Genomic DNA, 22,653 nt, shown 5'->3' on the forward strand with positions numbered 1-22,653 from the left:
GGACCACGCGGTGGCCTGTGAAAACTTTGGTTCATGTTACTTGCGCAGCATCACACAGGATTTTTCCTTTAGCCAAGAGACCGTCCTTTCTCTCCCCCCACCCCCGTTTTATTCATTACGCACCTTCCAACTTCTGCAACAAATTAGACAAGGGGCCTGTAGACAATATTTTCCTTCACTGCACAACCTTGGTTCATCCCCAGGGCGAGTCCATCCTGTGCACTGAATGAGGCAGGTGTCATCTGGAAAAATTGTCTGTGATTGTGTAATTAAAGACTGTCATAATGGACAGCCTCACTTCTGATCTCTCCTAGCTTTTGAGGACTTGACTTTTGCAAGCCTGATTGTGTTCTTTGAATGTAGATTTTTGAATGTAACATAAGTATATAGATTTTCTTGTAAGAACGGTTATCAATGGCATACGTCAACTCTTCTCACCTGGCCCTCAGCTGAGCCATCATGAATGGCCCGATCTCTCAAAGATGTTAATGCAGAGTTGGATCTGGAGGACAGATCTGAAGGTGGCTTTGCGGAACGGCTCAGGGCGGCTGTTCCGGGAATGAGGGTCGGTGTGGGAGAGCACGTGAGAAGCGATGAAACTGGCATCCGGAGGAGAAGAGAGGCAGAGCTGTGTAAGGTGTTGCAGGCCAGGAGCCTGAGGCAGTGGAATGGAGGAAGTCGGGAGGTGTTAGGGGTGGGGATGATGTGGCTGGAGCCAGGGCAAGGGAGGAGATTTAAAAAAAAAAAATAGGCAGCTGCTAATAAGGCACAGTTACAATAAAACATTTAACATACTATATCATACATGACTTATTCAGGATCAGGTTAATATTCAAAGAATCCAAGTAAGGTTCTGGCTTGCTGGCTGGGGAGCCCTCCCCTTCTGCATATGCTAAAAAGGGTAACCAAACTTCTAACTATTTATCATCTTTTTGGCGCTTCTCTTGCGTGTACTCACTTGGTGTGAAAGCTTCTCCATCACAAGGACAGTCCATATTTTACTATACCACAAGTTCAAGTGTTGGGGAAAAGAGTGTTTCCATATGGGGAATGGAGATGCAGAGAGATAAAGTGACTTGCCCAAGGTTGCACATGAAGTCAGGGGCAGAGCTGGATGTTTGAGTCCAAATCTCCTGAGTCCCAGTCTAGTGCCTTGACCCCAGAGTCCTCCTTCTCACCCCTCCCTGTAGCATCTCTGAAGAGATTGAAGTTTACAGAGTGTGTGTTACTTAAACTTCAGGTCAGGTCAAAATCCTTTTTGCTATAACAGCAACTGCCACAGTTGGTGGAAAAACTTTTAACATTTGCTGCTGCTACAGAATTGCTCTTGGGTTGGGGACTTATCCCACGATAAATTTGTTTGTTTGCTTTTTAAAGTTTTTTGCCTAAGTGAATTGACTAGAATACAAAAACAACCCAACCAAAGACTGCTCTACTTGTAAATGTAAAGAATGCGTTAACATTTAAGGCACAGTATGAACCCCACAATTAATGGCTTTTTCAATAAAGAAAAAAAAAATTTAAATGACAAAATCCACAGCTTTGTGACAGCTGAAGTTCAGAGAGGAGTCTGTAGTCTCTGCAGTAGCAGTGCCAAGTTCACTCCCTCCCCATTCCGCCCACCTCCTTTCCTGACTTTCTTTTCTCAGTTTAAAACTGTCATTTTTGTCATGTTCTTTTGCTAAACGCAAAGTTTTTCATCATATGAAATAAACTTTTAAAAGTTTAACATGTAAACCAGGACATGGGGATTGGAGAACTGTCCTGGATTTTAGGGGAATAGTGATAACTGACTGAAATTTTTTTTTTTTTTCCTTCAGTGAAACGGGTTTGTAGGTAGCCATTCTTTGTTAGGTGTCATGGGCAAGCACGTTTGTCATCCAGAAGCACTTTTTCCCACTTTGAGGAATTATTTCCTCCATACAATGGGCTTCAGAAATGATCAACAAGATTAACAAAAACATTGCGGGGGTTACATGTTTGGCGATATTTTGTAGCTGTCCCTCCAAAAGCACAGTTACATTTGTTTGGTTTTTGGGTTTTGTTTCTCATTACATTCGAGGGGACCTGAAGAATTATTTGTGTTTTTATATAACACTTTACATTTTACTTTTATACCAGCTGTAATCCGAGATGCTTTACAACATTAAATAACGAGAAATTACTGATGTTACGGTGATTAAAGACCTAATGCAGAGGGCTGGGGAGAAACTAAAAGGCCCAGCTGAAGTAGAAGAGGGAATGATTGAAGAGGGATTCAACGGCTACTTTTGGATGGCCTAGATCAGTGGTTCTCAACCAGGGGTATATATACCCCTGGGGATACATAAAGGTGTGCTGGTTGTCTGGGAATTAGCTCTTTCCAGTCTCCGAGCGCCTCCTGTCAGCTGTTTTAGAGTAGCAGCCGTGTTAGTCTGTATTCGCAAAAAGAAAAGGAGTACTTGTGGCACCTTAGAGACTAACAAATTTATTAGAGCATAAGCTTTCGTGAGCTACAGCTCACTTCATCGGATCCTGTCAGCTGGTGTCTCTACTGCCTCAGGTCCCCGTGTCGCTCCCAGACCCTGCTGCTCTTTACCTTGAGGTTCTGCCCCCAGCAGTACCCCATGCTCTGGGTCTCCCCTCCTAGGGGAACCCCCAAACCCTATGCCCACCTTGCCTCAGTGGCTACTGCCAGTCATCATCTAGCCCCCTTTCTCTGGGGCAAACTGCAATCTGTCATGGCCACTCATCATCGGCAACGGGGTTGGACCAGCTGCCACTGCCTATCCCCAAATTACACCTCTTCACCCCGGTGCCTCTTTAGGCCTTAAACAAGGCTTCAGCCTGTGGAGTTGCCAGGCTGGAGTTCCCCAGCTTTCCCCAGCCCTGCTCTGCATCAGGTACCCTCCATTCCCAGGCAGCCAGGCCCTTCTCCCTCCAAGGCTAGCGAGAGAGACTCAGCTCCTCCCTTAGCGCTTTTATCAGGGCTGCTGTGGCCACTTCCCCAGTCACCCTCCCCTTTCTCCCAGGAGCGGAGTACAGCCCCTCAACACAGAGGTACATCAACTCATCTAGATATTTGCCTAGTTTTACAATAGGCGACATAAAAAGCATTAATGTAGTCGGTACAAACTAAAATTTCATACGGACAATGACTTGTATATGCCATACACTGAATGTAAGTACAATATTTATATGCCAATTGATTTATTTTATAGTTATTTATGAGCTAGGAGTTTCCACGTTTCATCTGTTAGCCGGAGCCATCGAGAGGTATTTGACTATGATTAAAAGGAGGCCTTATGGTGCCAATAAAAAGTACAGGGTTTTCCTTTGTATTGGTTTATCTCAGTTTCCCTGAGTACCTTATCAGTCTTCAGCTGGAACTGTACTAACAATTTACCAGACTGCTCAACAGCGTTGCCTCTTTATTCCAAGAAATATGTTGCATTTTTCATCAGTATCTTTATAATCATTGTGGTGACAACTGTTATCATGTATGCATATATTTACTGGTAAAGTCCTGTCGCCATAATGTCCCTAAGCATAATAATTCAAAAAGAAAAGGAGGACTTGTGGCACCTTAGAGACTAACACATTTATTTGAGCATAAGCTTTCATGAGCTACAGCGCCCTTCATCGGATGCGTACAATGGAAAATACAGTGGGGGAGATTTTATATGCACAGAGAACATGAAACAATGGGTGTTACCATACAGACTGTAACGAGTGATCAGGTAAGGTGAGCTATTACCAGCAGGAGAGTGGGGGGGTCCGGGGGGGAGAACCTTTGTACTGATGATCAAGGTGGGCCATTTTCAGCAGTTGACAAGAACAATAGGGAGGGAAATAAATAAGGGGAAATAGTTTTACTTTATGTAATGACACATCCACTCCAGTCTTTATTCAAGCCTAAATTAATTGTATCCAGTTTGCAAATTAATTCCAATTCAGCAATCTCTCCTTGGAGTCTGTTTTTGAATTTTTTTTGTTCTTGTCAACTGCTGGAAATGGCCCACCTTGATTTTCACTACAAAAGGTTTCCCCTCCCTCCCCCTCTCTCTTGCTGGTAATTGCTCACCTTTCCTGATCACTCTTGTTACAGTCTGTATGGTAACACTCATTGTTTCATGTTCTCTGTGTATATAAAATCTCCCCACTGTATTTTCCACTGTATGCATCAGAAAGCTTATGCTCAAATAAATATGTTAGTCTCTAAGGTGCCACGAGTCGTCCTTTTCTTTTTGTGGATACAGACTAACATGGCTGCTACTCTGAAACCCATAATAACTCAGATATCTGTGGCATTGCTTAGGACATTTGTGATTGTAGTCAGCTTATTCATTACCTGTTGGTCTCCGGTGTTGTTCCGTTGCTCCTAGATGTAGCCTGCAAAGTAAGATAACATGCCATTTATACAAGCCCGACTGGTTTATCGCCTCGGTGGCTATTAATTCTACACTGAGTCTGAGCAAGGCAATGTGGTAGGTTTTCTTTTGCCTTATTTGTGGCTGTCTAGTGAAGACAAACAAGCATGGCCAGATTTTTGCCTATTCAGCCCACTGCAGATTACAGTTGAAGTAAATCTACAGCTTTTTAGGATCCAATTACAAAGTTTTTCAATCATAGGGAAAAACTTTAAGCAGGTTTTTGAAACTTTGAGTACCTATTTGTCACATAACTAGTTTCGGTTTGGGCTTTAATTTTGTAAGAGAACTGACTCGGGGAAGTATAAGGCACAAAAATAATACAAAACTTAAGGCTGCACAGCCCCTATCTTCCTACGTCCTTAAACAGAAGTTCCTCGTTGCTTAGGGAGGGAGACCAACAGACCTTTGAAGTGTTAGCCCTGAACTATGGGCACAGCCACTGTATAAAAGAGGATGAGCCTGTGATTAAGAATGGAAGAGCCTAAAAGCTGCCTGAACAAGAGTCTCCTGATTAACCAGCATGAGAACAAAGGAGGCCTTTTTGCTTTGAATGGGACGACTGACCCTGTTGATTGCGTTGCTTGCAAAGAATCGCACCAGTGTTTTCTGCCTTCCAGATGTCCCCAGCTCTGCACGTTTCATAGGCAGCCAATGGCTCTGGTGTGATGGGCTGGTTCTGTGCGATGCCCAGAAAGGACTGAAGATCTGATGTATGCATTTCCCATGTATGTGCCTTTAATTGAATGGGTTTGTTCCAAATTCACTAGTGTTCCACCGGCTTTCTCCCGAGCCCTTAATTACAGTGTTTACTAATGACCTATTGGCTAAAGAAAATGGCTCTTGTGAGGCTTTTGATCATGCCTCTCTTTTTTTCTTTTTTTTTTTTTGGTCATGCATTACAGCTTGTGGGCAGGAACTTTTAAATGCTAATGATTCAGCTACTCCATGGGAGTCGATGTAACTAGAATTAACCTTCTGTGGCATTAAAGTGTGCTCCCCATTCCTGTTAAAATTGCTCCCCCAGCCACCAGTGCCATCCCTGCAATCTGCTCTGAAATTCTCCATGCAGCATTGCAAGGCATTCATGCTCTGCTGTCCTTAACTCTTGTTCCATCTCTCCCCTCATTCTCATTTGGGACAACCAGGTCCCTCTTACAGACATCCAGAGAGGTTTTTTAAGTAGCCAGCATTCGTTTTTAGATCAGTTGCAACCTCAGACCTTCCCATCTGGCTCCAGAATGCCGATTGAGGAGGGAGGGTGTTTTTGGTCGGTGCTCTATCCTTCGTGGGAGTTGTGTAAAATACTTTTAAAGAGCTGCCGAGTTCTGATAAATTTTGCAAACGGCAATGGGTCATGGAAAGCCCACTGAACTGTTACTTTTTTACTTTTCCCCAGCATGGTTGATTTTCCAAGATGTTTGTGCATGAAGCGGACACTATCTCCTCTCCTTCATAGTCATTTCTCTCCTGCCTGAATCGTGCAGTGAGAGACATCCTATTTCATCTCCCTGGAGGTCATTGGGGTCTCCACTCTTCCTGGAGGCATCAGCCAAGGTCGAGGGGGAAAACCTGTCTGGGTAAAATCAGAACCAGCCGGAGCATTTATCAGAGCTGGAATTAATTCCATGGCTCAAGAGTGGAGTTTAGGACTCAACAAGGATCTTTATTCATCTCAGCTGCTATTTAATGTGATCTGATCTCCTATGTATCTAATGCCTCCATTACCATCATGTCTATCCAGGCATGAAGGTAATCAGAATGATGTGACTCTTATACCTCATGACATGCTAGGGCTGGAGAGCTCTTTGTCAGACCAGGGGCAAAAGCTTTCAGTATCAGCCAACATTTCCCAAGCACTGGGATCTGATACTTTCAAAAACAAAAAAAACCCTACTCTGATACTTTCAAAAAACAAAAAAAGAAAAAGGAAAAAAAAAAGTCCCTGTCCTGGGTTGAAGTATTTTGCCATTTGTTCCAGCCAGGTGTTGAAAATCTCGCTCATCATGTCCTCTTAAAAGAACTCCATCTTTCAAACTGTCACTGCTCAGCAGTTCTGCGGAGGTCTCTTTCCATAACGACAGTCTTTTTGAAGATATTTTTATGCTAGAAAGGGTTGTGAATGAAGTTGTGTGAGGCCATAACCTTCCTGTGACTTGCATGCTGATCAGCAGCTGAGGAGCTGGTGGGTTTTGCTGAATCCATAGCTGCTGATTTGTGCTCTGAGGAAGGGCAGCAGGAACTGGCCTGACCGTTGGTCTCTAATCAATAACACAAGAACGGCCAGACTGGGCCAGACCAATGGTCCATCTAGCCCAGGATCCTGTCTTCTGACAGTGGCCAATGCCAGGTGCTTTAGGGAATGAACAGAACAGGTAATAATCAAGTGATCCATCCTCTGTAGATATTGCATCTTCTAGTAGCAATGTGGCCTCTGATGTTTTATCATCTGAATGTAACCAACACAACCCTGCTCCCACTGCCATCTCTGGAAGTTTTGCCGTTGACTTCTCTGGAAGTAGCAATTAGCCTTTGATCTTGGTTGATTGGGTGGATTTCATGACTGTGGTCGGGAGATAGGGAATGCTGATGTCTGTCTCTCTTACTTCCCAAGGTCGAAGGGTGTCCAGGCGCCAACCTCCTCAAGAGGACTCCGGCTGATCCGGGCGTCTTCCACTGAGTTCCTTTTAAAATAGCACCGCTCCGTCCCTTGCTGTGGGCCCATCTATGTGACAGCCTCAGTCATGTTTGTTAGTGCTCGTCCCCTGACACCTTGGAAAGTAGATGGGACCTGCCAGTGACCCTTGTCAAAGAGAGGAATAGGCCATCGAGCAGGCAGGCCTCCTGGGTGTGCAAGGGGAGAGTAGGGAGCCCCCCACCCCACGCAGCACCAGAGCTGCCCTCCTGTGGGAAGGGCTATCCTAGGCCTCACGTGGAAAAAGAACAAACCCACCCTCCTTCCCCTAGCATCCACCCCCTGGGTGCACGGCAGTGTTCTACATGGCTGTGTGCAGAGCAGCTGGAGCCATTGGCTGGGAGAGATGCCCTCACTGTCCTGACCCACAGGTTTTGAAGCTGGGTCTGCAGGAACAGCCATGCTCCAGCCCTCCACCTGGCAGCCTGCTGACGCTTGCTTACCTAGGACCCATGAAGCCCAGTTTGAGGCTCTGCCCCTGCAGTTCTATTGGTGGAGTCCCGGACCAGCTGATCCGCTGCTGGCTTAAGTTGGGCTAGCCATCAGCACAGGAACTGGTCTGAACAACTTTGCGCCTTGTGCTTTCTGCTCCCACTGCTTGAATTCCTGGCATTCTGACCCGGCCTGACTCCTGGCATTGGCTTGGTGGTTCTGACCTCCAGTTTGTCTCCAGATCCTGCTATCCTGACCCAGCTGACTCCTGTCTTGTGACTGAGGACTCTGGCTCTGACTACTGGGTCTGGCTGTCCACCACCCAGCTGTGACACTTGCTGCATTGCAGAATTGTGACTAAGTGGGAGGCTTTGATCATGACACACCTGGATGTGTGGGGATTTCATAGATTCCAAGGCCATCGGTATCATCTGGTCAGACCTCCTCAATAACTAGGGCCCAACCACATTCACGGCCCATTTTGATCAATTTCACAGTCACAGGATTTTTAAAATCTCAAATTTCCTGGTTTCCAATATTTAAATCTGAAATTTCATGGTGTTGTAACCATGGGAATCCCAGCCCAAAAGGAGGTCGTGGTGGGGTTGCAAGGCTATTGTAGGGTGGTTGCAGTATTGCCATCCTCACTTCTGTGCTGCTGCTGGCGGCAGCACTGCCTTCAAAGCTGGGCACCTGGCCAGCAGCTGCCACTCTCCACCTGTCCAGCTCTGAAGCAGTGTAGAAGTAAGGGTGGCAATACTGCTACTCCCTTACAATATCCAGATTTCCCGGGAAACACCAGATTTCATGGTCCGTGCTGTGTTTTTCACAACTGTGAGTTTGGTAGGGCTCTCTGTATCATAGAGGACTCCCCTGAATTCATACCTGTTGAACTAGAGCAGGTCTCTTTGAAAAACATCTAATCTTGATTTATCAGTTACCAGTGATGAAGAATCCATCCCAACCCTGGATAAGTTGTTCCAAGGGGATGGCTGCATCATGGCCCAGCCATGTCAGATTCCTTTTGCCGTACGGTAGCGTGAGGTCATCAGTAAACGAGAGGACTCGTTGCTCAATGAGCCAGATTAGCTGGAGAGTGTGGGCGGGGTGGAGCCTGGTGCAAATGTGTCTTGGTGCTGTGTCCTGCTTTTCACGGTGCTCTTTCTGGCTTCCCTCGATCCTGTAGCCTTTTCCCTTCTCTCTGGTATGAAAGATCTTGGTGAACAAGGTGTTAAAGAGCCTGGCGCATCTCCTGGCATGTCACCTTGAACCCAGGGTCTAACTTGGGTAGGAGGCAGTGCATAATTTGTAATGAAGGAGGTGCTGGGGCTCAAGCAATTTTTTTACATTCATAACTGATGCAGCAAGCCCAGAGGTGCCTGACAAGCCTTGGCACAAATTAAACACTGGTAGGAGGCAGACGTGGTGTGTCTGTCAGCCCCAGCTCTGAGGGGGCGCCCTGCAGCAGACCAGGCTGTGCTGGCTCTGCCCTTGAGAGCTCTGCCTTTTGGCAGGCAGCTGAGTGAAGCCCAGCGGGGGAGCCCCACTTCTTGCTCAGCTCGCAGACAGATTCTGTGGGAGAGGTTTGCTCTTTTGGCGGCATATTGTAGCTTGCCAGCTCTCTGAGGGCTGTGACGGGCAGGCTGTGCGATCCAAGCCACCGCGTGGCAGGGCTCAGTGGTGATTCTCCCCCTGAAGCAGCACAGGGAGGGCCGAGTGCTGGGCTTGGCAGCGTCTGAGCAGAAAGCCGCAGCCCGTTTCCTCAGGGTTTGATGTGGGTCCTGTCAGCCTTGAAGCAAAATTGTAGCTCAGTGCTATCAACATCTCAGAGGGGGTGGGGGTCTTAACGCAGTTGGCGGGGCAGAGAGGAGGAGAGTGAAGTGAATAATGGATTTTTCAGTCCGCTGGCCAATCTGAGAAAATGAAGAAGAAAAATTTGGAGGGTTGGGGGAGGGGAGGGTGTGAATGAAACATTTCATTTGGATTTCAAGTGTGTTTCACTTTTTTCAAAAACCATCTTTTGATAAAATTGCCAAACAAATAGTGGATTCAGGAACTCCAAACCTTACGGTTTGAAAATGTCGCAACAAAACGTTGTGACTTTTTTGGGGAATTTTTGTCCTTTTCTGACCATGTGCAATTTAGTGAAACTGGCACGAATTCGCGAAAGGGTTTGGGGTCACTGAATGTGCATTTTTGGGGGAGGAGGGATCAAGAAAAGAAGGTTTTGGATGAAAAATTTCGCTCGGCTGTAGCGGCATCTCGCATCTCTCTCCTCCTCTTCCCTTCTGTTGAGGTGTTTGTCATTCACTGGCTCTGGAGCTGCCTTTACCCATCTATCCGGCTTCCCCTGGATGGGACATGGAGAACCGGGGATGGTAAAAGATTGGCCTACTCAGGACGTTTGCTGTGCAGAGGAGACTGTGTGTGGTGGTGAGCGTACACACCCCTTGGAAGGAGCTCCTGTGGGCTCGAAGCATTTGGGATGGCAGAGGAATCCGTCTCTTGGAAACGCTCTGGTCAGATTGGGAGGAATCCAATGGCTTCTACCTATTGAGCATATGCCCCCTCTTGTGTTAATTATTTTGCAGCTGCTGAATGCACTGGGCGCATCTGGGAAATGCCTGGGCAGCCCGCATGCCATGCGACGTACCTGGCACATCCAGATGTTTTTAACTGGAATGGTCTTTTAGCAGAACACCAGAGTTGTCTATGTGGAGATGATGAGGGGATGGAGGCAGGGTCAGTTCTAGGGTCCCATTATTGTGAGGCAAGTGGGTATTTTGGGGCCTTGGATGTTGCTATTTAAAAAACTAACAATCTTCCAGCAGTCCAGCAGCTAGTAGGATCCCTGGCAAATGTTGAGTTTTGAGTTTAAAAAGGCAAAATTTGGTTACTGAGCCAGGACCATGTCATTGTCACTTCCATTGCTTAACATTGGATAACTTGGCACATATTTGGCCCTTTCGAACAATAATTTGGAGCCCTTGAAAATCATCTGAATGAATGTCCCCTTAGCCCCGGTAGCACCCAGTCTGGATGGAGATGTGTGGGGCACCATGCATGGTCTACTTCCTTAATGAAATGCTTTATCTCATTCAGGCTTTCCAAGAAGTTCCTATTGGTCTTTCAGAGAGTTGTGTGTGAATTTATTTTCCAGGCCTTTTATCGGTCTCTAATGTAATTATCCTCTCAGCTTGTGGGTTTCTTTAGATTGCTGTATGATGCCAGGGCTATTATACTTCTAATGTCTCCCATATGGCAGGAGGGAAAAAACATAGCAATTCCATAGCACCTTTTTATTAGAGGATCTCAAAGCACTCTGCAAATCTGTAATTAAAGCTCTCAACACTCCCCAGGTGGTAGATGTGTGGTGTTCCCATTTTAATTGGTGGGAAAACCCAGGCACAGAGGTTGAGTTTCTTGCCTTGCAGAAGCTAAAGTGCCCCTGCTGGCTCTTCTAGTTAAACGGGTTCATAGCCAGGGCAATGAGTAGGGGCTGAGAAACGCTTGCATGATAAAGAACTGAGCAGCATTGCTTCAGTGATGGGGATGCATTCCAGGGTGGATGGCTGTGGCTCTCTGAGGAGGGGAGGGGAATTCCTGTTTGGAGCGAGGGAGGGGCTGGTCCTTCCAGTGTTTGGGCAGTGGGGCACGGCTAGGTACAGTGAGAGGAGCTGGGAAGCAGGTTAGTGAGATGGGGGAAGTTATTCATTCTCCGTCTCATGCACTTACTGGTGCTAGTGGAGTGGGGTTCCAGCTTTCCAGTGTGGTGACTCGTCCTTGGACCAGGCCTTCTGCTGCTTGGCTCTGGGAATGCATATACAGGTAAGCTGTGCAAGTCCACAGCATGAGCATCAGAGCCTTCTACTGCTGCTCACTGGCAATGTTACTTGTTAGCCATAGGGGCCTATTTTTTGGCGTAATAACACCCTATTTGCGAGTTCCAACTCTCATTCCCTGATGGCTCATTCTCAGGTCGTCAGCAAGGATTGAACTCTGGTCCTTTGGCAGGAAAATCATGCTGGCACTTGAGCAAAAAGAGTAACTCCATTAGCTGGTAGCTGTAGCAGGCTCTGACTATATGGTGTGGATCACCAGCCGGAGGAAGACATGGCTTACTTACCATGGCACACTTGAACATGCTGTTGGCCTGCTCAAAAATATTCTTCTGGGCAGGTGATGAGCAATAACCATGATGTTCCCTCTTCTTCCCCTCCCCCAAATTTCAAATGCCTCCCGCTGCACCCTGGGCTACGCTCTCCATGTGCTCAGTGAGTGCATTCAGGTACAGAGTACATGGGCTTCTGTAACGCTGACAGACCCTGGTCGTCAGCGGGTGGGCTCGAACCTGGGGCCTCTGGAGCTTAGTGCAATCTCTCTCTCTGGCTCATCTGGGTGCAACTAGATGGACAGAACACCATAGCCAGGAGGTGTGTGGGTTACACTTCCAGCATAGTGTCCTCAATGCATGTTTGTTTTCGAGTGCTCCTGCTTTCCCTCCTTGCATAATAATTAAGAGCATTTGCCTTGAAACAGAGAAAAGAAACTAATCCATTCCTCAGTCCATCTCTGCCTTTGTGGGTAAGCGCATGTACCTTTGGTGCACGGGCCTGGGGCTTATATCAGGCTAAGGTGTGACATTTACAGGGAGACCCCTGTTAAAATACAGTAGCATATCACTCTTCTGTAGCAAGTCCTGGATTGTTACTAGTGTTGTAAGGGCAGCAGTGGCCCTAAATAATTGCAGTTTCTAGCACTGCAGCCAATCTCTACTCTATATGCTATAAAACAGCCTCTCTTCCTGAAAGCCCAGATCCCAAAATCCTGCCTTAACAAGGACGATGCAAGCTCTGCTTTTTAGTGAAATGCTTTATCCCATTCAGATTTTCTTCCAGGAACTTCCTGTTGGTCTTTCAGAGAGTTGCTACTTGTATATTATTTTCCAGGCTTTTGATCTGTCTCTAATGTTAATTTCCTCTCAGCTTGTTCAATTGTATTTTTATTTTATTTTTAGTCTGATCCTAATGTCTCCCATATGGCAAACTTGTGCATTCGGATGGAAAAACTGTATTGCACTTCCAGAGCACCCTTTTATTACAGGATCTCAAAGCACGTTGTAAATCTGTAATTAAATCTCTCAATGCTCTCCAGCTGGCAGATGAATGGTGTTTCTATTCTAATTGGTGGGGAAACTGAGGCACTGTGGTTGAGTTGCTGACCCAAGGCTGCAGTGAGGCAGGAATAGACCCAGAGAGACCTGCTCATTTGTCGGTTCAAACATTAGACGCTGCTGCCCGGAGAGAAGGACATCAGGTTTCAATCACTTGATCGCTGCAACTTTCATTTTTGGATAGAATTCTCTGACAGTGTGGTGGAGTTCTAATTTGTTTAAATCAAAGGCAGGGGGAACCCTTTGGAATCTAAAGGACCATCATTTCCTGTCTAGATTAGAACAATGGCAATATGGGTTGAATTTTAAGCCTACAGTATATCCTGCTGGTAGAGCCCATTTATGAGTGTGACATTGCTGATGACTGGCAGCAGTGTTCATTCTTTGTTTCTTTCTCTGATGTATGCACTGCCATGTACTGTCTCCCCCTTGCTCCTTCTGGTAGTTTGCAACTACCCAGAGTTGAATTGCTGACTGAACAATGCTTGCTTTCAGTAATTAGGAAAAACTCTAGAGGGGCTTTTGGGTTAAATTTATCTCCGTATCTAGGGCTCAGTCCTGGAAATCCTTATTCAAGTGGGCACCGATTCAGCAAGGCACTTAAGTTAAAATAACAAGGAGTTCTTGTGGCATCTTAGACGAACAAATTTATCTGGGCATAAGCTTTTGTGGGTAAGAACCCATTTCATCAGATGCATGGCGTGAAAATACAGAAGCAGATATAAATACATGAAAGGATGGGGATTGCTTTGCCAAATGTGAGGTCAGTCTAAGGAAATAAATCAATTAACAGCAGGATAGCAAGGGAGGAAAAATAACTTTTGAAGTGGTGAGAGTGGCCCATTACAGACAGTTGACAAGAAGGTGTGGTCACTCGATCACAGACCTAAGAGTAGCTCACGAAAGCTTATGCTCTAATAAATTTGTTAGTCTCTAAGGTGCCACGGGTACTCCTTTTCTTTTTCTGATATTCTTGTTAACTGCTGGAATTAGCCTACCTTGCTTGTCACCATGAAAGGTTTTCCTCCTTCCCCCCCCCCCCCCCCCCCCCCCCCGCTGCTGGTGATGGCTTATCTTAAGTGATCACTCTCCTTACAGTGTGTATGATAAACCCATTGTTTCATGTTCTCTGTGTGAGTGTATATAAATCTCTCCTCTGTTTTTTCCACCAAATGCATCCGATGAAGTGAGCTGTAGCTCACGAAAGCTTATGCTCTAATAAATTTGTTAGTCTCTAAGGTGCCACAAGTACTCCTTTTCTTTTTGCGAATACAGACTAACACGGCTGCTACTCTGAAAGAAGGTGTGAGTAACAGTAGGGAGAAATTAGTATTGGGGAAATTAAGTTTAGGTTTTGTAATGACCCAACCACTCCCAGTCTTTATTCAGGCCTAATCTGATGGTGTCCAGTTTGCGAATTAATTCCAGTTCTGCAGCTTCACGTTGGAGTCTGTTTTTGAAGGTTTTTTTTGTTGAAGAATTGCCACTTTTAGGTCAGTTGTTGAGTGACCAGAGAGACTGAAATGTTCTTCTACTGGTTTTTGAAAGTTATGAATCCTGATGTCAGATTTGTGTCCATTTGTTCTTTTGCGTAGAGACTGTCTGGTTTGGCTAATGTACATGGCAGAGGAGCATTACTGGCACAGGATGGCATATATCACATTGGTAGATGTGCAGGTGAACGAGCCTCTGATAATGTGGCTGATGTGATTAGGCCCATATGATGGTGTCCCTTGAATAGACATGTGGACAGAGTTGGCACCAGGGTTTGTAGCAGGGTTTGGTTCCTGGGTTGGTGTTTTTGTTGTGTGGTGTGTAGTTGCTGGTGAGTATTTGCGTCACGTTGGGGGGCTATAAGCGAGGACTGACCTGTCTCCCAAAGTTTAAAATGTAAGCTTCTGCTTAAATTCCATTAATTGTGATCAATGCTTAAGTGCTGGTTTGAATGAGAGCCATGGGTAATCGCGCTGATTAGCTACATGAGGAATGCTCATGTACATGAGTAAGAGTTTCCTTAGATTTTTAATTTGTTGACCAATCCCTCTGTTTTACTCCAGCTCAGACAACTAGAACTGTATCTCTGAATCGTTTGTGTTCTTCTCCTTTAAAGTTCCAGTGAAGCATTCCCCTGCAGTGCTTGCAACTCAAACTTTGCAGGGCCATGCTAGTGTAGGAAAACTACAATGTGAAACTGACTTGAACAATAAAAAAGGGAGCAGAAGGAAAGCCAACTAGCCTACTTGTCATGTTCATGCAAAAAGTAAATGACAGAGACAGAAAAATAAACGAGACCTAGAAATTCTTTTGGTTTTCACACTCCTTAGGGTGATATTAACAGATCTTTTGAAATGTTTTTAAACGGTCCTAGAGTGATCACAGAAAAGAAAAATAAAAAGGATTAATGGTCTAATTTTCATAGTGCATAGAAGCCCTATTATAGACCAGGACCCCATTATCCTGGGCGCTGTGCAAACACAAAACAAAAAGATAGCCCCTTCTTTCTCCAAGGATTTTACAGTCTAAGTCACTGTGAGACCTTGGGCAAGTCCCTTGACTTTCCTACAAGTCAGTTTCCCCATCTGTAAATATAGAGAACTACTCCAGAGGGGTGTTGAGGCTTAATTATCTGGAGTGTTGCGTGTGAACCCCTAAACAAGTCTCCCTCCTACTGGTCTGTAGCATCCTCTAGCCTGCGTTTGGTTCTGGTTTCCGTCTGCATGTGGTTGGTGGCGTGGGAGTGATGGTCTGTGTTGCCTGGTGTTCCCCTGAGTGGTCTGTGTCATGCTGAGCTGCAGTCTGAGCTGTTGAAAATTCAAATAAAGAGTCCAGTAAATATTGTTTGACTCAAATAGCTTTTGTTATCGCCTGTTCAGAGACTCCTGGTGAGAAACCCACTAGTACCGGCTGAGCTGTGGTACTTCTGCTGGCTTTTTGTCAATGGCGCGTGGCCTCCTGCATTGTAAACGTTAACCCACGAATGGCAGATGCTGGCCCCCTCTTGCTTGGTATGAAGCTTGCTCCCGTGCGTGGACTCTAGGAGTGCAGAGACCCAGCTGCAAGGGATCTCTCTTTAGAGATAGCTTTTGTCCCCTCTATTAATAAGTCACTGATCTCTGAAGGTGAAGTGTTTCTGTGCTGCCGTTTATCCCCTCATGCCGGTTTGTTTGTAGGACCACATGTGGGCTTTGGCAGTGCCGAGGGCTCGGACGGGAGGCCACTACTGTTGCAGTTCTTAGGCTCACTAGTAAGGGCTGACTCTCTGGAAAAGATCCTGGAAGTGTTTTTGTGGGTCTCTTGGAGGATGTGCATAGCTACACATAGAAACCTGGGGAAACGAGAGGTCAACATTTGGCTCTTCTGATCGTTCTAGTAACTTCTGCCTGCTCCCTGGGAGCCCTGCTCTCGTGACTGGGTACATTAGAGGGTGGTGAATGAACCGGAAGTGATACCTTGAGAGGGCAACATACAGCTGTATGTAACGTCTGGTCACCAAACCACGGCCAGTGTCCTAGGGCCACTTCCTCTCACCTGTGCATGATCTGTGGTAACTCTCGGAGCAGGGGTGGTAGCCCCATGACATGCCCCTTCCACTGACAAAGGGTGGGAGAGAGAGGTAGTCACATGGCAGGTCAATGGCAGAGCAGGGATAGAACATACATCTCTTTACTCCCAGTCCGGTGCCCTTTCCACTTCCTAGTCAAGTCACGTCCACCTGGCGGCAATGCTGATCCCTGCTAGCTGGGGAGATGCTGTGCTGGACAGGGCAGCTAATCCTCGCAGTGGAAGAACAGTGTTAGCACTGGCAGGGCAGCCCTCTGTGGCTCATACCCTTTTCTGCTATGTACCAGAGCGGAGCTGTGAGAGAGCCCTACATGCAGAAGCTGCTGCTGGAAATGCATTTGCTTGGGGCCCCTGAGCCAGGTCTTAGTCCTCCTCTGTCTCTGTGAGGGCATGTGATATTAACCACAAGCTCTAATCTGCTGAGCTCAGGGAACCGGCTGCCCAGTGCAGCCCAGCTCCTGGAAAGCCGGCAGTGCCGGGTACGCCAGTGGGAACAAAGACTGAATTCTGCGTCTGAGCCAGTCAACAGATGGCAGGAATTAGGAGTGAGACGGTGACAGTTTCTTTGGGTTGGAAATCCCTGCGGTAGCAGCAGCTCAAGCTGCTGGGTAAGGGCGAGTGAAGCCAGTCCAGACGGCAGGAAGAGCATGGAGGGGACTGCAGCTGGGGTGGATGGCCAGAGAAATTCTGCACCTTTGCCCAACCAGCCCATGCTGAGCTAACACCCACCAGCACTGCCCCAGAGAGTCCCGCCCTGCCCTCCACATGGCATCCTTCCCAAGCTCTCACGATGGGGTGGAGCCGGTTGCATTGGACGTAGGTGCCCGGCACTCTGCTGTGCTGTCTGGTCCTGCAGAGTAAAGCCAGCACTGTGCTGCCCAGACAGTCACCTGCGTGCGCTCCCTGCCTCTGGGCTGGATTGAGGTGCTGCCGAGTGGCAGGAATTCACAACCCTCAGACAATCTGGTTGCTCTTGGTGCCCATGCAAGGTGGGAACCGGCTGGGCCTGTGGGATCTCCCATGGTGATCACAGCCTGATGATTCTGTATGCTAGGTCCCACATGCCATATGGAGCAGTTGGGTGTGGGGTAGCCCTGGGCACTGGAACAGGCATAGGGGGAGAGAGGTGTTGGAGGGCCAACGGGAAGTGCGTATACCAGCAAATGAAGCTAGTGGGGCTGCCTGGACTGACTGTGGTGCCGTGTGACTGCTGGGGATGGCCTGGGATCCCGTGTGCAGTAGGAAGCGCTAGCCTCCGGACCACCGAACTCTGCTCGTGTTCCATCTCTGTGGACCCCTGGAGCAGGTTCTGGTGGTTGTGGGCAGTGACAAGGAGTCCGACCCCCTGGGTTCTGTTCCCACTGACCCGATGGGCAGGACGCTCACCTGCCTGCCAGGGAGGCTGTGGTGCTCCAAGCGATGTGGCCCTGAGGAGGAGAGCCCTCCCGGAGTCCCCGGGCGATGCTCTGGAGCTACTCCATACAAAGCCAGTCAGGACTCTGAGGAACCCTCCTCTCCCCAGGGCAAGAAGCTTACACAACGTCGACCTTCCTGGGTCTGACCCCGGAGCATTCAGCATCCCCGTCCACACCGTGCACTTCCCACAGCGAGTCCGCCCAGGCGGGGCTCCTGAGGGAGGCAGAGGGTCCTGTCCCCCAACTCCGCAGTCAGACATGACTCTCAGCCAGCCAGTAAAACAGAAGGTTTCTTAGACCACAGGAACATGGTCTAAAACAGAGCTTGTAGGTACAGAGAATAGGACCCCTCAGTCAAGTCCGTCTTGGGGGGGCAGGGAAGCCAAAGCCCCATCTAAGCCTCCCCCTATTTCCCCAGCCAGCTCCAAACTGAAACTCTCCAGCCCCTCCTCTGGCCTTTCTCTTTTCCGGGCCAGGAGGCCACCCAATCTCTTTGTTCTCCAACACCTTCAGTTGGCATCTTTGCAGAGGAGGGGCCCAGGCCATCAATTGCCAGGAGACAGGGTGTCGGCCATTCTTTGTGCAGACACCATCACACAGGCCCCCAAGGGCTCTACCACAATCACACACCCTTATCCCACCACTGGGATACTTAAGAACTGCATAGGGGAAACTGAGGCACCCACACAGTATTCAGAGAAAACATTAAGAACATTCCCACTTCGTCACAAGCGCGTGGCAGCCTGGCAGCAGAAGTGCTTTGTGCATGGAAGGGGTGCAGCACGGATGGCAGCGATTTCTGCCCCTGGGGCTCCACCCCGTGGGCAGGTTGGGAGCGCTCCAGCAGCGAGAGGGGAGTCTCTGCTGAGATGGCCATTGAGGGGCCGGCTGTGGGGTTCTTTGATATGGGCCATTGTCCACTACCAGTGGGAGTGAGACCACTCGTGCTGGCCAGTCATCAGTCTGGGCAAGGCGGGCTCTAGATCAGTGCTGAACTTGTGCCAGGGAGGGGAAAGGTAACCCGAGTCCCTTCCCTGATGGGAGACTTTCAGTAATGCTCCATTTACACACCAGAATTCTGTCTCCTGCCCCCCCACACCCAAACCTGGCAAACAAGTGAGTGACCCGTCTGTCTTGGCCGGGGTAGGCAGAGAGCTGGTGGTTCTTCTAACCCTGAAGCTCGGGGCCACGGAGGGTCAGGAGGGAATCTCTCTGCCTGCCAGACTCCAATTTTATTTCCTGCCACGCTCTAGTCTCTCACGGTCTGTGCTCCTGTGCTTGTTACATATCCTCTGATTGCTGCTTGAGCCGCCCTCAGCGCTCCCCCTTCGGCAGGAACTTGTGGCTCTCGGAAACGTAGGAGAACTTTTCAGCAAGAGAAGCGCGGGCTGTTTTTCTCTTAACCCTTTGGGGCTGGCCTTTCCTATGGAGGCAGCTGAACTGGGAGCCAGGAGGCCAGGCTATTGACTATGAGTTACTTCCAGTTGTATTGCAGGGTAGCATCCCATTGCGCTAGGCGCTGGACGCAGGGAACGGAAGACAGCCCTGCCCCAAAGAGCTGGGAAGGTGGCTGTGGTAAACGGGGGCAGGGTAGGAGGGACTGGCGGCAGTGCATGGGGCATGCAGGCACCCACTGGGAGCAGATTTACTGAACTGTTGCCTGCTGTGTGAGCTGCGGGGTTCTGCGTTCAGCGGGGTTGCAAGCAGGTGGACCTTCGCTCACTGCCAGGCTGTCGTCCTCTTTCTTAGAGCCCTTCCCCCCCCCCCCGGTCCAGGATTCTTGGTGTCTCTGGCCAGCAGCATGAGGCTGTATTCCCCTCCTCCTGCCCTGCAGCAAGCCAGGGACAGCCAGGTGTGCTGGCTCCCGCTCACAGAACTGCCCTTCCGCTGGGATTCCCAGAGAGGCCTCAGCAATGCGCAGAGGAGCACCTCATGAGCTTCGGCTCTTGCCGTTCCAGATGTTCCCAGCTTCTCCTACTCAGGGTTGTGTAACAATTGAGTCATCTTGAATCCTTCCCTTCTGGAGAGGGGAGTAGTGGGGCCCTCCCTCCGTCTGCCTCACTTAACCCCTTGCTGGTGGGATGTCAGATTTTGGCAAGATGGGTATATAGGGCAGCAGCAGCGACCCAGCTGGGGAGAGTGGGGCCACCTATCCAGGTTTTTCCAGGATCGTCCCCTTTTTTTAAGGTAGCTGTCCCAGGAAATCTGTAAGGGCGCTCAGTGCGGGGGAGAGGGGGGGGATGCGTGTGCTCCGAGACTGGCTGGGGAAGGAGAAAGCATCAATCTTACCCTGAGAAAACATACCTGATTTCCATTAAGCCGCCCAGAAGAAGCCTTGCCTCGCTGAACGCAGCCGTTGGCTGCCTGGTGCTTATACTGCACATGTGAGAGTGGGTTTGGAGTGACCGATCAGGCAGTGGCCCTGGGAGGGGAGGCACAGGAGCCAGTGCCCTCTGCTCTGTGTGTGGGTTGTTTCTGAAATGAGCAATGGTCCTAAGTAAAGGATGGGAAACACGGACTTTCTACTCTGGTGGCTGGGATTTTTCCTGTGCACAAGATGAATGCCCTGCTCTTTAATGAAAGCAAGAGTCACAGCCGTGCAATAATTCCTAGGCTGGTAATGCCTAGCAGGTAGATATTCAGTATTCTCTTATTTCATAAAGTGCTCCGTAACCCCGAGGATGGTCTTTGCAGCCTGCCTCTGTCTGTGTCTATCTAAAATACAGGCTCTGGCTCCTTCCCTCTGCAGCCCATCAAAGACTGCGTCAGGCCAGGGGAGAATTCGCACAGGGCGGGGGCAGAGTAGGATGGCCATGAACAAGCTTCACTGTCAGTGATGTACTGGGAGTAGGGCAATAGTGGGCACCACAACGACAGGTCTGTGTGGTGCTGCCACCCATTGGCAGCCTGGTTTGGGCTACATGAGGGCAGTTTCAGCTGCTGAGCAGGCCAGACTTGGCTCAAAGCCACCTGAGCATCCCCTGCCCCTGGGATGCCAGGTTTGTGCTGCATTTCCGAGAGGCACCCACAGAAATTACTTCATCCAACAATGAAATGTGGCTGTTTCTGGAGTGGGACGTCGCAGCTGTTCAACAGCACTCGGCTCTCCACAACAGCTCAGGAGAGGAACTGATGAAAGAAGCCTTAACTGCAGGAAGCATGTACATAAGAACGGCCATACTGGGTCAGACCAAAGGTCCATCTAGCCCAGTATCCTGTCTCCCACCGTGGCCAATGCCAGGTGCCCCAGGGGGAATGAACAGAACAGGGAATCATCAAGTGATCCATCCTCTGTCACCCATTCCTAGCTTCTGGCAAACAGATGTTAGGGACACCATCCCTGCCCACCCTAGCTAATAGCCATTGATGGACCTGTCCTCCATGAATTTATCTAGTTCTTTTTTGAACCCTATTATAGTCTTGGCCTTCACAACATCCTCTGGCAAAGAGTTCCACACGTTGTCTGTGTGTTGTATGAAGAAATGCTTCGTTTTGTTTGTTTTAAACCTGCTGCCTATTAATTTCATTGGGTGACCCCTAGTTCTTGTGTTATGAGAAGGAGTAAATAACACGTCCTTATTCACTTTCTCCACACGTCATGATTTTATAGACCTCAACCATATCCCCCCTTAGTCGTCTCTTTTCCGAGCTGAAAAGTCCCAATCTTATTAATCTCTTATTAATCATACGGAAGCCGTTCCAGACCCCTAATCATTTTTCTTGCCCTTTTCTGAACCTTTTCCAATTCCAATATATCTTTTTTGAGATGGGGCGACCACATCTGCATGCAGTATTCAAGATGTGGGCATACCATGGATTTATATGGAGGCAATATGATATTTTCTGTCTTATTCTCTATCCCTTTCTTAATGGTGCCCAACATTCTGTTCACTTTTTTGACTGTCGCTGCACATTGAGTGGATGTTTTCAGAGAACTATCCACAGTGACTCCAAGATCTCTTTCTTGAGCGGTAACAGCTAATTTAGACCCCCATCATTTTATATGTATAGTTGAGATTGTTTTCCAATGTGCATTACTTTGCATTTACCAACATTGAATTTCATCCGCCATTTTGTTGCCCAGTCACCCAGTTTTGTGAGATCCTTTTGTAGCTCTTCGCAGTCTGCCTGAGACTTAACTATCTTGAGCAATTTTGTATCATCTGCAAATTTTGCCACCTCACCGTTTACACCTTTTCCCAGATTATTTATCAATATATTGAATAGGACTGGCCCAGTACAGACCCCTGGGGGACACCACTATTTACCTCTCTCCATTCAGAAAACTGACCATTTATACCTGCCCTTTGTAGGACTCCATTCCCCGGCCCTGGGGAGTAAGGAGATGTATGTTCTATCCCTGCTCTGCCATTGACCTGCCGTGTGACTGCCTCTCTCTCCCACCCTTTGTCAGTGGAAGGGGCATGTCATGGGGCTACCACCCCTGCTCCGAGAGTTACCACAGATCATGCACAGGTGAGAGGAAGTGGCCCTAGGACATAGGGCGTGGTTTGGTGACCAGATGTTACATACAGCTGTATGTTGCCCTCTCAAGGTATCACTTCCGGTTCATTCACCACCCTCTAATGTACCCAGTCACGAGAGCAGGGCTCCCAGGGAGTCTGCACACCTGCAAGGAGCAGGCAGAAGTTACTAGAACGATCAGAAGAGCCAAATGTTGACCTCTCGTTTCCCCAGGTTTCTATGTGTAGCTATGCACATCCTCCAAGAGACCCACAAAAACACTTCCAGGATCTTTTCCAGAGAGTCAGCCCTTAAGAGTGAGCCTATGAACTGCAACAGTAGTGGCCTCCCGTCCGAGCCCTCGGCACTGCCAAAGCCCACATGTGGTCCTACAAACAAACCGGCATGAGGGGATAAACGGCAGCACAGAAACACTTCACCTTCAGAGATCAGTGACTTATTAATAGAGGGTTCAAAAGCCATCTCTAAAGAAAGATCCCTTGC

At 48.3% G+C, this 22,653-nt stretch overlaps 1 protein-coding gene and 1 long non-coding RNA gene across 11 annotated transcripts in view; both read left to right on the plus strand.

The window, feature by feature from the left end:
- Positions 1 to 22,653, plus strand: part of ST3GAL4 (ST3 beta-galactoside alpha-2,3-sialyltransferase 4) — a 167,440-nt gene that overhangs the window by 54,040 nt on the left and 90,747 nt on the right. The window lies entirely within an intron of this gene.
- Positions 3,167 to 6,307, plus strand: LOC119846668. The gene is made up of 2 exons (XR_006276587.1): positions 3,167 to 3,629; positions 4,167 to 6,307. It is a non-coding gene; the product is annotated as an uncharacterized LOC119846668 (long non-coding RNA).

Source organism: Dermochelys coriacea, chromosome 22 (genome assembly GCF_009764565.3).
Source record: "Dermochelys coriacea isolate rDerCor1 chromosome 22, rDerCor1.pri.v4, whole genome shotgun sequence".
Taxonomy (NCBI): Eukaryota; Metazoa; Chordata; order Testudines; family Dermochelyidae; genus Dermochelys; species Dermochelys coriacea.